Source organism: Periplaneta americana, chromosome 9 (assembly GCF_040183065.1).
Source record: "Periplaneta americana isolate PAMFEO1 chromosome 9, P.americana_PAMFEO1_priV1, whole genome shotgun sequence".
In the NCBI taxonomy this organism is placed as follows: domain Eukaryota; kingdom Metazoa; phylum Arthropoda; class Insecta; order Blattodea; family Blattidae; genus Periplaneta; species Periplaneta americana.
The window spans coordinates 136,592,008-136,607,593 of record NC_091125.1 but is presented as its reverse complement, the minus strand read 5'-3'; positions in this window follow the sequence as shown (position 1 = coordinate 136,607,593).

Genomic DNA, 15,586 nt, shown 5'->3' with positions numbered 1-15,586 from the left:
GCCTTCTCTTCCACTCAACCAGCAAAAGTGTATATACATCTGTATGAACTTACAAAGAATTCAACAATTTGATTTAGATGAGAGTTACATGTATACAAGAGTTATTTACGAATTAAACAACAAAATACTGTGGACTATTAATTTAGCACTGAAATAAATTATTTAGCAGAATTAAGCTAAAATACATAAAATGTTAATATATTTCAAATAATATTAGATAATAGAAAGAGATTATTATGAGACAATTTTTAAAATACAGCACTATTAGGGTGATGTCTAAAGAATGAAGTAACAATGTAGTCAGTGATAGTTTAAATCAGTAAGATTGGAGTGAAATGCTAATAAGGTTATCTTTTAAGTTCTTCTTAAAGGTGTTTATTGTCTTGCAGTCCCTAATACTTTGTGGCAAGGAATTCCACTGACGCGGGGTGGATACTGTAAAAGATGATGAATAACAAGATGTTCTATGAAGAAGTACACTTAGCGTGCCACAGATAAGTGATCTGGTATTTACGTCGTGGTTAGAGTATAGATAAGAGAAACGAGACGAAAGGTAATTTGGTGTTGAAGTGTGCAGAATTCGAAAGAGTAAAGACAAAGAGTGTAAAGTTCTGCGTTCTTTAAGTCGGAGCCACGAAAGATTTGCGAAGGACGGTGATATGTGATCATATCGTTGTTCGTTCCTTTCCCTTTAATCCTGTGTTTTGACATCACTTTCCCCACTGTCTTCTCTCTGTGAGCTATAAATGGCCAGGCAGAGAGTAAATAAAGTATCATCGCCCTGTTATTCTCTTGTTTCAGGTAAGGAAGCCTGCTTGTTGATGTCTTGGGGGTTAGCAGTCACCTGTCAAGTAAGTAGATGACTACCGTTGTGCCCTTTTTGTACCCGCTTCTGTTTTCATAGGCCACTCCTGCAGGAAGCTGTCAGTTTGAACTTCCCTGTAAAAATTTGCTGAGAGGTATTGACTCTGGCGTGTTGGTCTGTCTTCCCTTCATCTGGAAATGGATTTTGTGAATTTTTATCTTAGATGTAACGAAATTGTGGGATTTATTGTAATAGTATCCGAGGCCCTCGCCTAGAATTTTGTTCATTGGTGGTACAGACTTTTGTTAGTTTGAATTTTTCTTTTTCTTCCAGTCTCTCCTCCGTCATGTTATTTTCAAGTTTATTAAATTGATTTTTTGATTTATCAGACACAAATAAGCCTAAGTTGATTTTTAAAGGCCATCGAATTTTTAGAATTCGAGACGTAGTAAAATGGTCCGCGATTATTTTACACTGACGTCATCACGACTGTAATAGTCATCATCTTTATCAACACTCACCATTGTAATCAAAGATATCATCACGAGTTATGACTAAAGAGCAACCGTGCTCACCATTGGCAGTAATGGGTTATGCTCTGAGCGAGATGTGCATGTATTGGGCAGACGAGTTCAGTGGTGGACACTGAGTCGCTAATCTCCTAGTAAAAGGTCCTTAGTAAGGGGTCCATGGACTCCCATGGAGGTCCTTGGGTGGACGTCAGGGGGTCTGTGAACGTCACATAAAAATTAACATGTATATTCAATATATTGTCCCGCGCCGTGGCGTCGTCATCTAAGGCATCCTGTCTAGGACTCGCGTTACGGAATGCGCGCTGGTTCGATTCCTCATGGGGGAAGACATTTTCTCATGAAATTTAATCCAGTGTATGGGACCGGTGCCCACCCAGCTTCATGATACATTTGGGGAGCTACGATAGGTAGCGAAATCCGGTTGCGAATGCCAGCTATAACGACTGGGGGGATCATCGTGCTAACTACACGATACCTCCATTCTGGTTGGATGATCGTCCACCTCTGCTTCGGCATGTGGGCGTGAGGCCGGCTGGTCGGGTTAGGCCCTTGACGGGCTATAGCGCCACGAATTATTATTATTATTATTATTATTATTATTATTATTATTATTATTATTATTATTATTATTTCAACGTGAAAAGCAGAAACGTATCTAAAATTGTTTCTTTCTTTTTCTTTACATTTTTCAAAGGAGGGGTATATAGCTTTCACCTGATTTTCGAAAGGGTCCGTGACTCAATAAACATCAAGAACCACTGTCTTAGTGGAAATGACAGGAATATTTTATCTTTTTATTTCGTTATTATATCTTTTAAAATTAGAGAGTTGAATTTATAATAGCCTATATTTACATTATCTAAACAACAAAATCTTGTACTTTATGCATTTTCTTTTATGTTTTTGTTAACAATATTTAATTACGTCATTTCAACTTTTTTTTTTCAAATTAGAGAGCAATTTCTTTGGTCGGCGGGTAAAGGCACAGAAGTAAAAAAAAGTCGATTTTTCTGTTGTACCTTATCACATAAATCAAGGATTTTTTTCTGATTTTTGAAATAATAAAATTTCTTGTATGTTAAATTGAAAAGGGTCTTACTTTGACCAACATAGAATTTCATTGTTATACTTATATTCAGTTAAGAGTAAATTAAAACAAAGTATCTCCTTAAAAATTATTATTTTTTTACTTATGTGTCTTTTCCCGCCGACCAATTATACAGGGTGATTCACGAGGATTTACCGCCACTTACGGAGCTTATTTCCGAAGACATTCTGAGAAAAAAAGTCTTATAAACATGAGCCCTAATCTCAATATTTTCAGAGTTACACTAATTTGAAGTTGTTTGTAAAATACCATTTTCTTTAATTTTAAGAATAAAAGAATATTACAGATAAAGAATGAACTATTCAGGAGTATCATTTCTTTAATTAGCTAGTATTCTGAAGCTAGAAATGTGTTGTGAATTCCATAGTTGCTTCGTACAGATTTTTTTTTCGATTTTTAACTACAAAATTATATTTTTCTTAAGCATTTATCACACCAATTGTTACAAATCACGCCATTTTTGTAAATTCTTTAAGACTGTACATTAGGATACATAATTAAACTGTACAGAATCAAGTTTCTAAAGTCGCATGATTTGTAACAATTTGTATGATAAGTGTGTAAGATTGATGTATGTTTAGTTAAAAATTGAAAAACAGAATCTATACAAAGCAATTAACAACATATTTTTAGTTATGGAATTGCACAAAAATATGTGTTATATCTGTTATATAGGGACATCATTTTATTTTTACTAACATTTTTAATATTAACCAGGCTATACCTTTGGATTAATGGTTCAGAGCCGGAAACACCGTTTGCTACCCCCTTCCACGATTGAAGTTCGATGATACTGGCGTAAAATACAAACAAATCACTTTACTAGGTATAGGAGGGAAGAAAAGTAGTTCATCCATTTATGTAAATTAGGAGATATCGTAATTTTGAGTTTCATAATTTTCATTAGGTTTTTGTTTAATCAAAATACAGTACAGTATTAACAATAAGTGTTTTTACTCACGAATTGAGTTATCCATGCGAACGTATTCATTATGCAGTGTATATTATACTGTCTACAGCACATTAGCGTACAATATAGGCCTAGAGAATGAAGGTAAATTGAAAAATAATCATAATATGGATATTTAAACACATTTTTGAAAATGGTGGCCGTTCATTTAGATACAGGTTTCAGTTCTTTTGTGCATATTATCGCACTATAGATTATTGCATCTAATTCCAATTACCAGTTTCGTCCTTCGTACTAATAACTCATGTTGAAATAATTCTATACCTATTATATAAAAGAGTACCTTACGTACTGTAAATTCAATCTTCACCTCTGTCCGACCCGCACAGATATCATTACTCAGACATGCTATCTACTGTCCGTCCAAGTGGTTATGTCGCAGGATCGTAGAAAGGGGGGAAATCACGTGACAGTTAATTACTTTTATTTAAGTTATTTTAAGCAGTTGCGGTGAGGGAAATCGGGACGTAGGCAAACGGACGACAGTACCTTTGCGAAAATATGATTGAATATTGAAAGCTCTTTCGTCACTGGAAAACGCAAACATATTTATGGAACGTACTATACTCACTAACTCAATACTGTTTGTATTTACTACGACCTTAAGGCGACTTTGACTGTATTCGTTGGTTCTGTGAGGATAACAGCTGGAAGTTTACTAGTAGAGGGGGTGGGAGTGAAGTACATTCAAAAACTCAGGTACAATAAAAATTGAAGTAAAAATAAAATGATGTCCCTGTACTTGGAATTAAGACACAAGATTAAAACGCGCTTTCTAAGGGGAGGGGATAGTGGCTTCAGTTAAGTGATCAGAGTGTCATTATTCTGCCGTAAGGTGTGGTGGGAAGAAGTGTGAGGTTTATTGGGCCGGAACACTTCCCTGTGGGAATTTGTCGCATGTCGGACGCATTGCCTCTGTTAATAATTGAACAAATGAAAGCAACAAGTACCAATTCAGCCGATTTCAAGGAGCGTTGCCGTGGCAACCGCCACCTTCTCCTGCTCCGACTTACTGCGAACAATTCAGATAAATCCCAACTATTTCTGTCTATCTATGTATTGCTCTATTCATTTATCTGATCGTTAATTTGTATGTTTATTGTTTATACGATCGGCTGTCCGTGTATCTGCTTCTTTCTGTCTGTCTGTCTTTTTATCTAAAGTTTCTTTATCTACCCCTACTACTGACTGTATTTTGCTATTAGTATGGTTAGTAATTAATAGGGAGCGGATTTTTATGTGCAAAAAAATTTAAATATATTTATTTTTTATGTGCTAAAAGTACAAAAATATTTGCTAATAATAATAAAAAAAAATATTTCTTTTAAATATGACAAAAATACCTTACTTAGCTTGGAAGAAAAAAATGTTGCTAGGTACTCACCAGCCACACTTGAGTGGTAGTAGTTGGCCGAGAATTGCAGTGAACAACAAAGGTCATCTCCAAATTCTCCATCACAAATGCATGCCGATTATCTCTGAACAACGACTTATACTGTGAAAACGATCTTTCCATTTCACAGGACGTCAGATGTGCATATTTAAAGAAAGGAATGTCACAAACACAAACATCGTCAATTACACCTACAGGCACACCCTCCAATACTTGAGCAACTTTACACATTTTTTTATATCTACTGTTTTTCCCAAACACATTCTGGAATTTGTCCCTTAGTACTTGTGCTTCTGAACCTGGTAGCGAGTCTAGTTTAATTTCCACGGCGCGCACCTCCCTGTTTCAGAAACAGGTTTTTGGATGTTTTGAGATTTTATATGATGTCACACAAAAAGCTTAGATTTACTAATAGGAAAGCCAAATCGTTTTTTAAATAACCATCTTTCAGTATATCTTGAAGGATATCGATTGACGAAGCCCGATAACAGGGAATCACAACAAGACGTATTGCCTTTCTTGATGGACATGAGCGAGAGGCGAGAGATTTGTTTAAATTAAATAATGGTCATACCCGAACTCTTATCTGTTGTGTTTCACAAACAAAGCGTGAAATGAAATCATCTTCAGCAACAATAAACATTCCTAATTATGTGTTACAAGATCTCTCCTCATTGTCCATGTTAATTTATTCTCTAATAATAACACTGATATGCTGCCTAGCAGTTCTCAGAACTTGAGGCGATACTATTACAAAAAATGTATCAGGGATACACCAAACAGCGCTTAGAAACACGAAGCAACCAAGAATTCTTAAAAAAAAACATAACGTACTTCTGAGTGATATAATTTATTTAGTTTTAAAATGTTTAAAAGTTCTTGTAAAAATTATTTAAGTAAAAAAACTCCAAGATTTATGTGTTTATAATAGATTTCCTGAAAATATGTATTTACATATTTTTTTCTGAAAATATATGTTTTTATGTGAAATAAAATTCGGGTTTTAAACTTGAAACTTCATGTTCGGAATTTTTTACTTTGTTAATCGTGTTTTATCACACGCAAAAATAATATTTAATTACATAGGAATCCGTTCATTAGTAATTAATTAGCATTGTTTACATATTAGAGGCATTTTATTATTATTATCGTGATGGTGATTATCGTCTTCCTCCTGGTTTTATTGCTTACTGGGTTGACCTGGTTCTTGCTATGTCTGTCCTTGCCTTTAGGTTTGTGTGACCCCGACTGTGAACCTCCTTCCAGCGACCTCTGACCTATCCCGTCTGTTCTTGAACTCGGAAGTCGTCCCCTCTTAAATCACACCTCGTCGTCTGCTGGACCAGTCATTTAATACAGGGATCTGCAAACTTTGCACCGCGTACCACGTACTTCTCCCGACGTGGATGAAATCATTGAAAGTTGCTCTAAAACGAAATTTGTTGTGCGTTCGACTTGTTGATATTGAAATTACCGGAATTGCTGTGAAATATACGTAATTTTTCTACTGTTATGTGCTAGTTTCGGCCCGAGACTTTATAATAAAATCACAAAACTTTTTCCAAAATTTGAAATATTTTAAAATTGAAAGTCTTAAAAAATAAATTTATAAAATTATTCATGATATATAATATTAACAAATGTGTGTATTTTTACCTTTTTATTTCTGTCGATTATATTCATTTTTATAAGAAATTCTAGTTTTTTTTTTTTTTTACAATCCTAAGACTTACGAAGTTTGTAGAGAAAGAGTTCGTCCAAAGGGCTGGACTCGGGAAGAGTACCCAAAACGCTCATTGCATATCCGCGTTGAATTGTAATACTTAAACGTTGACGCAAATAAGTAGTGCAACGACGATCACCGGTAATGGAGATCAAAATTTGGCCGATTTGAGATATCAAAACTTTAGCGTCATGACTCCAAGGACCGAAGGTCACCACAGCAAAGGGGGTAAAAGATATAATTGTCTAAAAGATAAGCATATTTATTGACTTTTTTCTTCACGGCTAATTCAGCAGCAGATGCTGCGCGTCTGGAGGTATTCGGCAAGTGAGATGGAGCTAGAGTGTCAACGCAAGTGGAGTCCCAAATTAAAGATTTTCCTCTAGACCATGGAATTAAGGTGAGACCATCGGGCCGTTTACCATCCGCGCGACTAATACCTGGTGCTTCCAAAAGAGACGGGATGCCACAAAAAGTCAGAGATCTTTTATTGATATCATTGAGTGATGCATGTCTGGGAATGCGACCCTTGCTCCTCGCACAGCTGAGTGCATGACCGTAAATATCAGCAATTCCTGTTGTATAATTTGGTTTTAGATTTAGATTTGGTTTCAGATATGCCAACAATTTAGAGATCGCTTATATATTTTTGCTTGATTAGCATATAATTATTTATAATACATCTGTATTCCCCACGGCCACACAAACATCCAATTCTATGATAGTTGTGAACACAACATTTTCTGACAAATCATCCGAGAAATTCTTTAAATATTAAGTCCGAATCTGGCCCACAGAACTCGCCCACTTCGACCCATATCATTGCAGACCTCATCTTCACTTGGAGTTTTATTACTTTCAATCCATCTTATCACATTCTAGATATACTTACGTAGGCTAAGTAAATCATTAGACGTAGGTATGTTTAGAATCAATTACTGCTGATATTTTCTGATGCCAATAGTAATATAAAGTTAGTTAGCAGGCACAATGTTTATTCTAGAACTTTCAATTTATAAAAAAAAAAAATCGGAATGGGACTGATTCTCCGGCACGTCCACAGCGAAGGAAAAAGGTTATAAGATTTGGTACATGGATCGTAACTAGTCTTTATAGGACAGGAGGGGTAACATTAGTAGCAAAAGAACTCGCTAGATATAGAATAGACTTCGTGGGAGTACAAGAGGTTAGGTTAGATGGGAATGGCATTTCACAAATAGGTGATTACTTATTGTATTATGGGGAAGGAAACGATAATCACCAATTAGGAACAGGATTCTTTGTACATAAAAGACAAATATGATGGTAGAGACTGGATTAATCTTGCTCAAGATAGGGACCAATGGCGGGCTTATGTGAGGGCGGCAATGAACTTCCGGGTTCCTTAAAAGCCAGTAAGTAAGTAAGTAAGTATGATTGAAAAAAAAACCTAGACTATTTTGTAAATTCTTATATCCGACTTATCTGAAAGATGCCATATGATTGAAAAAAAAAAAAAAAAGAATATTTTATAAATTTGTATACCGACTTATCTGAAAGATGTCATAGGAGTGATTGAAAAGAACACGCTAGAATATTTTATAAATTTGTATAACCGACTTATCTGGAAGTTGTCATAGGTGTGATTAAAAAGAAAAAAACTGGAATGTTTTATGAATTTGTATAACCGACTTACCTGAAAGATGTCATAGGTGCGATTGAAAAGAAAAAGCTAGAACATTTTATAAATTTGTATAACCGACTTATCTGAAAGATGTCATAGGTGTGATTGAAAAGAAAAAACTAGAATATTTTATAAATTTGTATAACCGACTTATCTGAAAGTTGTCATAGGTGTGATTGAAAAGAAAAAACTAGAATATTTTATAAATTTGTATAACCGACTTACCTGAAAAACAAAATGAATTGTAAGACTGTATTCATGTTTTATTGAATGTCATTTGGCTTTTGTGTGATTGTCAATTTATATTAAATGTTTTTTCTCTCTTTTCTCTTTTTTTTTCTCTTGTGTTTTAGTTGTGGTCTGAATTAAGTTAATCTATTTAGTGATGTAGTACGTATCGTCGAATCCAGGAATGCATATAGAGTGTTAGTTCGAAGGCCGGAGGGAAAAAGACCTTTGGGGAGGCCGAGACGTAGACGTAGATGGGAGGATAATATTAAAATGAATTTGAGGGAGATGGAATGTGATTGTAGAGACTGAATTAATCTTGCTGAGGATAGAGACCGATAGCGGTTTTATGTAAGGGCGGCAATGAACCTTCGGGTTCCTTAAAAGCCATAAGTAAGTAATTAACTAAATAACTGTATTTAGTAAACTGCCTTTGTAACTTTTGTTATATTATTGACTAAGACCACACCGTACACGAGCCTGGCTCTTACGGTAGTGGCTAGAAATATATTTTTGTTGTATACTTTTTATTGTACTCGCTTTGCTTGCTAGCTAAAAAATAAATATCACGCAAATATAAATAACACTCGCGCTTTCTGATCAAAAACCTAGCAAATTGAACAGTTATGATCTAATTAGTTTCTGTATATTAGTCGAGCTTTACATGAAGTTCCTCTTCATTGCACAGAGTCTTCGGAAAATTGTTCACTTTTTCTCTCTAATGCCCGGTTTCTGGTACACTTCAGTTAACAGTCAGTTGTGTAACTACTTTTATATACTTGTAACTTCCATAAGTTTACGGAAAGTTAAACTTAGATTTATCAATGCTTCTAACTTACAGTTCATATTATAACTACAAGTGCAGTATCTCTTTCCGTCTTTAGATATCTCCACTCATATTTTGTCACTAATATTTTAGTTATCCTATAATTACTACACAAAATATTCCTATTAAAATTTACCGCACATTTCCATGGTTTTATTTTAATATTATTGCATATTACCATGGTTTTATTTTAATAGTATCGCACATTTCCATGGCTTTATTTTAATATTATTGCATATTACCATGGTTTTATTTTAGTAGTATTACACATTTCCATGGTTTTATTTCAGTAGTATTACACATTTCCATGGTTTTATTTTAATAGTATCGCACATTTCCATGGCTTTATTTTAATATTATTGCATAATACCATGGTTTTACTTTAATAGTATCGCACATTTCCATGGCTTTATTTTAATATTATTGCATATTACCATGGTTTTATTGTAATAGTATCGCACATTTCCATGGCTTTATTTCAGTAGTATTACACATTTCCATGGTTTTATTTTAGTAGTATTACACATTTCCATGGTTTTATTTCAGTAGTATTACACATTTCCATGGTTTTATTTCGGTAGTATTACACATTTCCATGGTTTTATTTTAGTAGTATTACACATTTCCATGGTTTTATTTCGGTAGTATTACACATTTCCATGGTTTTATTTCAGTAGTATTACACATTTCCATGGTTTTATTTCAGTAGTATTACACATTTCCATGGTTTTATTTTAGTAGTATTACACATTTCCATGGTTTTATTTCATTAGTATTACACATTTCCATGGTTTTATTTCGGTAGTATTACACATTTCCATGGTTTTATTTTAGTAGTATTACACATTTCCATGGTTTTATTTCAGTAGTATTACACATTTCCATGGTTTTATTTCAGTAGTATTACACATTTCCATGGTTTTATTTTAGTAGTATTACACATTTCCATGGTTTTATTTTAGTAGTATTACACATTTCCATGGTTTTATTTCAGTAGTATTACACATTTCCATGGTTTTATTTCAGTAGTATTACACATTTCCATGGCTTTATTTTAGTAGTATTACACATTTCCATGGTTTTATTTCAGTAGTATTACACATTTCCATGGTTTTATTTTAGTAGTATTACACATTTCCATGGTTTTATTTCGGTAGTATTACACATTTCCATGGTTTTATTTTAGTAGTATTACACATTTCCATGGTTTTATTTTAGTAGTATTACACATTTCCATGGTTTTATTTTAGTAGTATTACACATTTCCATGGTTTTATTTTAGTAGTATTACACATTTCCATGGTTTTATTTCGGTAGTATTACACATTTCCATGGTTTTATTTTAGTAGTATTACACATTTCCATGGTTTTATTTTAGTAGTATTACACATTTCCATGGTTTTATTTTAGTAGTATTACACATTTCCATGGTTTTATTTCGGTAGTATTACACATTTCCATGGTTTTATTTCAGTAGTATTACACATTTCCATGGTTTTATTTTAGTAGTATTACACATTTCCATGGTTTTATTTCGGTAGTATTACACATTTCCATGGTTTTATTTTAGTAGTATTACACATTTCCATGGTTTTATTTTAGTAGTATTACACATTTCCATGGTTTTATTTCAGTAGTATTACACATTTCCATGGTTTTATTTTAGTAGTATTACACATTTCCATGGTTTTATTTCAGTAGTATTACACATTTCCATGGTTTTATTTCGGTAGTATTACACATTTCCATGGTTTTATTTTAGTAGTATTACACATTTCCATGGTTTTATTTTAGTAGTATTACACATTTCCATGGTTTTATTTCGGTAGTATTACACATTTCCATGGTTTTATTTTAGTAGTATTACACATTTCCATGGTTTTATTTTAGTAGTATTACACATTTCCATGGTTTTATTTTAGTAGTATTACACATTTCCATGGTTTTATTTCAGTAGTATTACACAATTCCATGGTTTTATTTCAGTAGTAGTACACATTTCCATGGTTTTATTTCAGTAGTATTACACATTTCCATGGTTTTATTTTAGTAGTATTACACATTTCCATGGTTTTATTTTAGTAGTATTACACATTTCCATGGTTTTATTTTAGTAGTATTACACATTTCCATGGTTTTATTTCGGTAGTATTACACATTTCCATGGTTTTATTTTAGTAGTATTACACATTTCCATGGTTTTATTTTAGTAGTATTACACATTTCCATGGTTTTATTTTAGTAGTATTACACATTTCCATGGTTTTATTTTAGTAGTATTACACATTTCCATGGTTTTATTTCGGTAGTATTACACATTTCCATGGTTTTATTTTAGTAGTATTACACATTTCCATGGTTTTATTTTAGTAGTATTACACATTTCCATGGTTTTATTTTAGTAGTATTACACATTTCCATGGTTTTATTTCAGTAGTATTACACATTTCCATGGTTTTATTTTAGTAGTATTACACATTTCCATGGTTTTATTTCAGTAGTATTACACATTTCCATGGTTTTATTTCGGTAGTATTACACATTTCCATGGTTTTATTTTAGTAGTATTACACATTTCCATGGTTTTATTTCGGTAGTATTACACATTTCCATGGTTTTATTTTAGTAGTATTACACATTTCCATGGTTTTATTTTAGTAGTATTACACATTTCCATGGTTTTATTTCAGTAGTATTACACATTTCGATGGTTTTATTTTAGTAGTATTACACATTTCCATGGTTTTATTTCAGTAGTATTACACATTTCCATGGTTTTATTTCAGTAGTATTACACATTTCCATGGTTTTATGTTACTAGTTCTGCACACTCCATTGTTTTACTTTAATTGCCACATATTTTCGTGGATTTATTTTAATATTGTCGCAAAACATTGCTATGGTTTTATTTTAATATTATGGCACATTTCCAATGGTTTTATTTTAGTTGTATTACACATTTCCATGGTTTTATGTTAATAGTATTGCACTTTTGTATTGTTTTACTTTAATTACCACATATTTCCATGGATTTATTTTAATAGTATCGTAAAATATTGCCATGGTTTTCTTTTAATAGTATGGCACTTCCATACTTTTATTTTAATAGTATTACACATTTCCATGGTTTTATTTTAGTAGTATTACACATTTCCATGGTTTTATTTCGGTAGTATTACACATTTCCATGGTTTTATTTTAGTAGTATTACACATTTCCATGGTTTTATTTTAGTAGTATTACACATTTCCATGGTTTTATTTTAGTAGTATTACACATTTCCATGGTTTTATTTTAGTAGTATTACACATTTCCATGGTTTTATTTCGGTAGTATTACACATTTCCATGGTTTTATTTTAGTAGTATTACACATTTCCATGGTTTTATTTTAGTAGTATTACACATTTCCATGGTTTTATTTTAGTAGTATTACACATTTCCATGGTTTTATTTCAGTAGTATTACACATTTCCATGGTTTTATTTTAGTAGTATTACACATTTCCATGGTTTTATTTCAGTAGTATTACACATTTCCATGGTTTTATTTCGGTAGTATTACACATTTCCATGGTTTTATTTTAGTAGTATTACACATTTCCATGGTTTTATTTCGGTAGTATTACACATTTCCATGGTTTTATTTTAGTAGTATTACACATTTCCATGGTTTTATTTTAGTAGTATTACACATTTCCATGGTTTTATTTCAGTAGTATTACACATTTCGATGGTTTTATTTTAGTAGTATTACACATTTCCATGGTTTTATTTCAGTAGTATTACACATTTCCATGGTTTTATTTCAGTAGTATTACACATTTCCATGGTTTTATGTTACTAGTTCTGCACACTCCATTGTTTTACTTTAATTGCCACATATTTTCGTGGATTTATTTTAATATTGTCGCAAAACATTGCTATGGTTTTATTTTAATATTATGGCACATTTCCAATGGTTTTATTTTAGTTGTATTACACATTTCCATGGTTTTATGTTAATAGTATTGCACTTTTGTATTGTTTTACTTTAATTACCACATATTTCCATGGATTTATTTTAATAGTATCGTAAAATATTGCCATGGTTTTCTTTTAATAGTATGGCACTTCCATACTTTTATTTTAATAGTATTACACATTTCCATGGTTTTATTTTAGTAGTATTACACATATCCATGGTTTTATTTTAGTAGTATTACACATATCCATGGTTTTATTATATTAGTATTACACATTGCCATTTTTTTATGTTAATAGTATTGCACATTTCCATTGTTTTAGTTTAATTACCACATATTTCCATGGATTTATTTTAATAGTATTATACATTTCCAGGGTTTTATTTTAGTAGTATTACACATATCCATGGTTTTATTTTAGTAGTATTACACATTGCCATGGTTTTATTTTAGTAGTGTTACACATATCTATGGTTTTATTTTAGTAGTATTACACATTGCCATGGTTTTATTTTATTAGTGTTGCACATTTCCATTGTTTTACTTTAATTACCACACATTTCCAAGGATTTATTTTAATAGTGTCGGGTCGTTGACGTAAATACTGCTTGTGAGGATTTCAAGATTTCGGGAGTGATCAACTCTCGAACGTCAAGCAGCCTTGATTCGTCGGAATTGTTTATACCAGACTGAACTTTTATCTACTTTGGCAACTGTTATATATGTGTAAACAATAAGGTGGCCTATTTTAAACATCTCTATCTTTTAGTGTATAATAATCCGTCCCCCAATCTTCATTTAATTACTAGGCCCTCATTAAAAGGCTACAAAAATGATCTTTTCGTGTGTTTGAGATCAAATGTACAATCTAAAGTAAAAAAAAATATTAATGTTTTTATATAACGTTATGTTTTATGTATTTTAGAAATGCAAATTTATTTGAGAATTTTCTTTTTATTTACATAACCATAGGTAGGCCTAATATCTGATATAGAACCAGAACATTTTGATAACTAAGATACTGTTCTGTTCTGTTTTTTTGTCTCAGTTAAACATTTATAATGTTGTTTATTTCAATGATGTATGTTATTCAAAGTAACGAAATCTTTCCACGCTGACCAAATGCTATTTCGAGAATGATGAGCGAGACTCGAAGCGCACGAGAGTTACGAGACGAAAAATCGAAGGAGAATTGGGAGGAAAATTTAAAAGGTACGCAAAACGCGTCCTTGCAAGGGGTTGGGGGCTGTACAAAACTAAATATGTGAGCTCCAAGCCTGTTGGCCACTAGTCTCACTCAGAGACTCGAATGACAAATGCAACGAACACAGCGAGCGAGAGCGGCAGTTAGGCCTACTTTTGTTCATCTCTAATAGTCATATATGATATAGCGTTTTAAAGAGGGGAAAATCAAGAGGATAATTTGAAAGAAATAGACGAATATATATATATATATATATATATATATATATATATATATATAATTTCCTTCCCAAGATTTGAAAATTTATGAAGAATGAGCATTAAAATTATTAAAACGTTTACACCCCTTCTCAGAAAATCGAAAAATTAGAATGGATACAATTTTAGTACAGTAATAATATGTGATAGGGGAGTAGTGGGTACAGTGAGACACAAAATATTAAGACATATGTATGCAAGTGATAATTCAAGTATTTTTAAAATCAAGTGCAATAGAAATAGACATTAAAACATGAAGTTTAATAATACATAAACAAAAATGTTAATAGATAAAGGGCTTAATATACAATACGTGTTTGTAAAAAAAATGCAAATGTCTCACTGTTCCCATTCAGGAGGGTACAGTGAGACACCACAGTGTCTATTAACGGACATTGAAATTATTCACATTTATTTCAAAAGAAAGGAAAACTTGCTGTCTTTTTATCTTGCCTATCCTGTAGGCTTATTTAGAATCATTCTGATGTTTGACTTCGAAACCATTGAAACATCTGGAACATTTGGAAAAGTGAATTTTCCATAACATTTCAAACTTTTGCGAAAAAATGAAATGAATTTTTGGTGACAACAAAGCTTATAAGAATTTAATGTAATTCTTTATTATTTTTTAATATTTTCTTAAATTTTTATGAATAATTTTTTATTTATGAAACCATTAAAACGTAATTTATTCATTATTTTAAGCTACAGTTCCTAAATTGGTTACTGGTATGTTCATTTTTAATGTTAGTTACTGGTAAATGTAATTTAATTACAGTTTGTTTTTGCAAATCATTGGTACATGGGAACAGTGAGACGTCTCAGTGTACCCTTCAATGGCATGTCTCACCGTTCCCTTTACGCATAGTTCATTTAAAAATGACGGCATCACTTCAAAATTAAAACAAGAAAG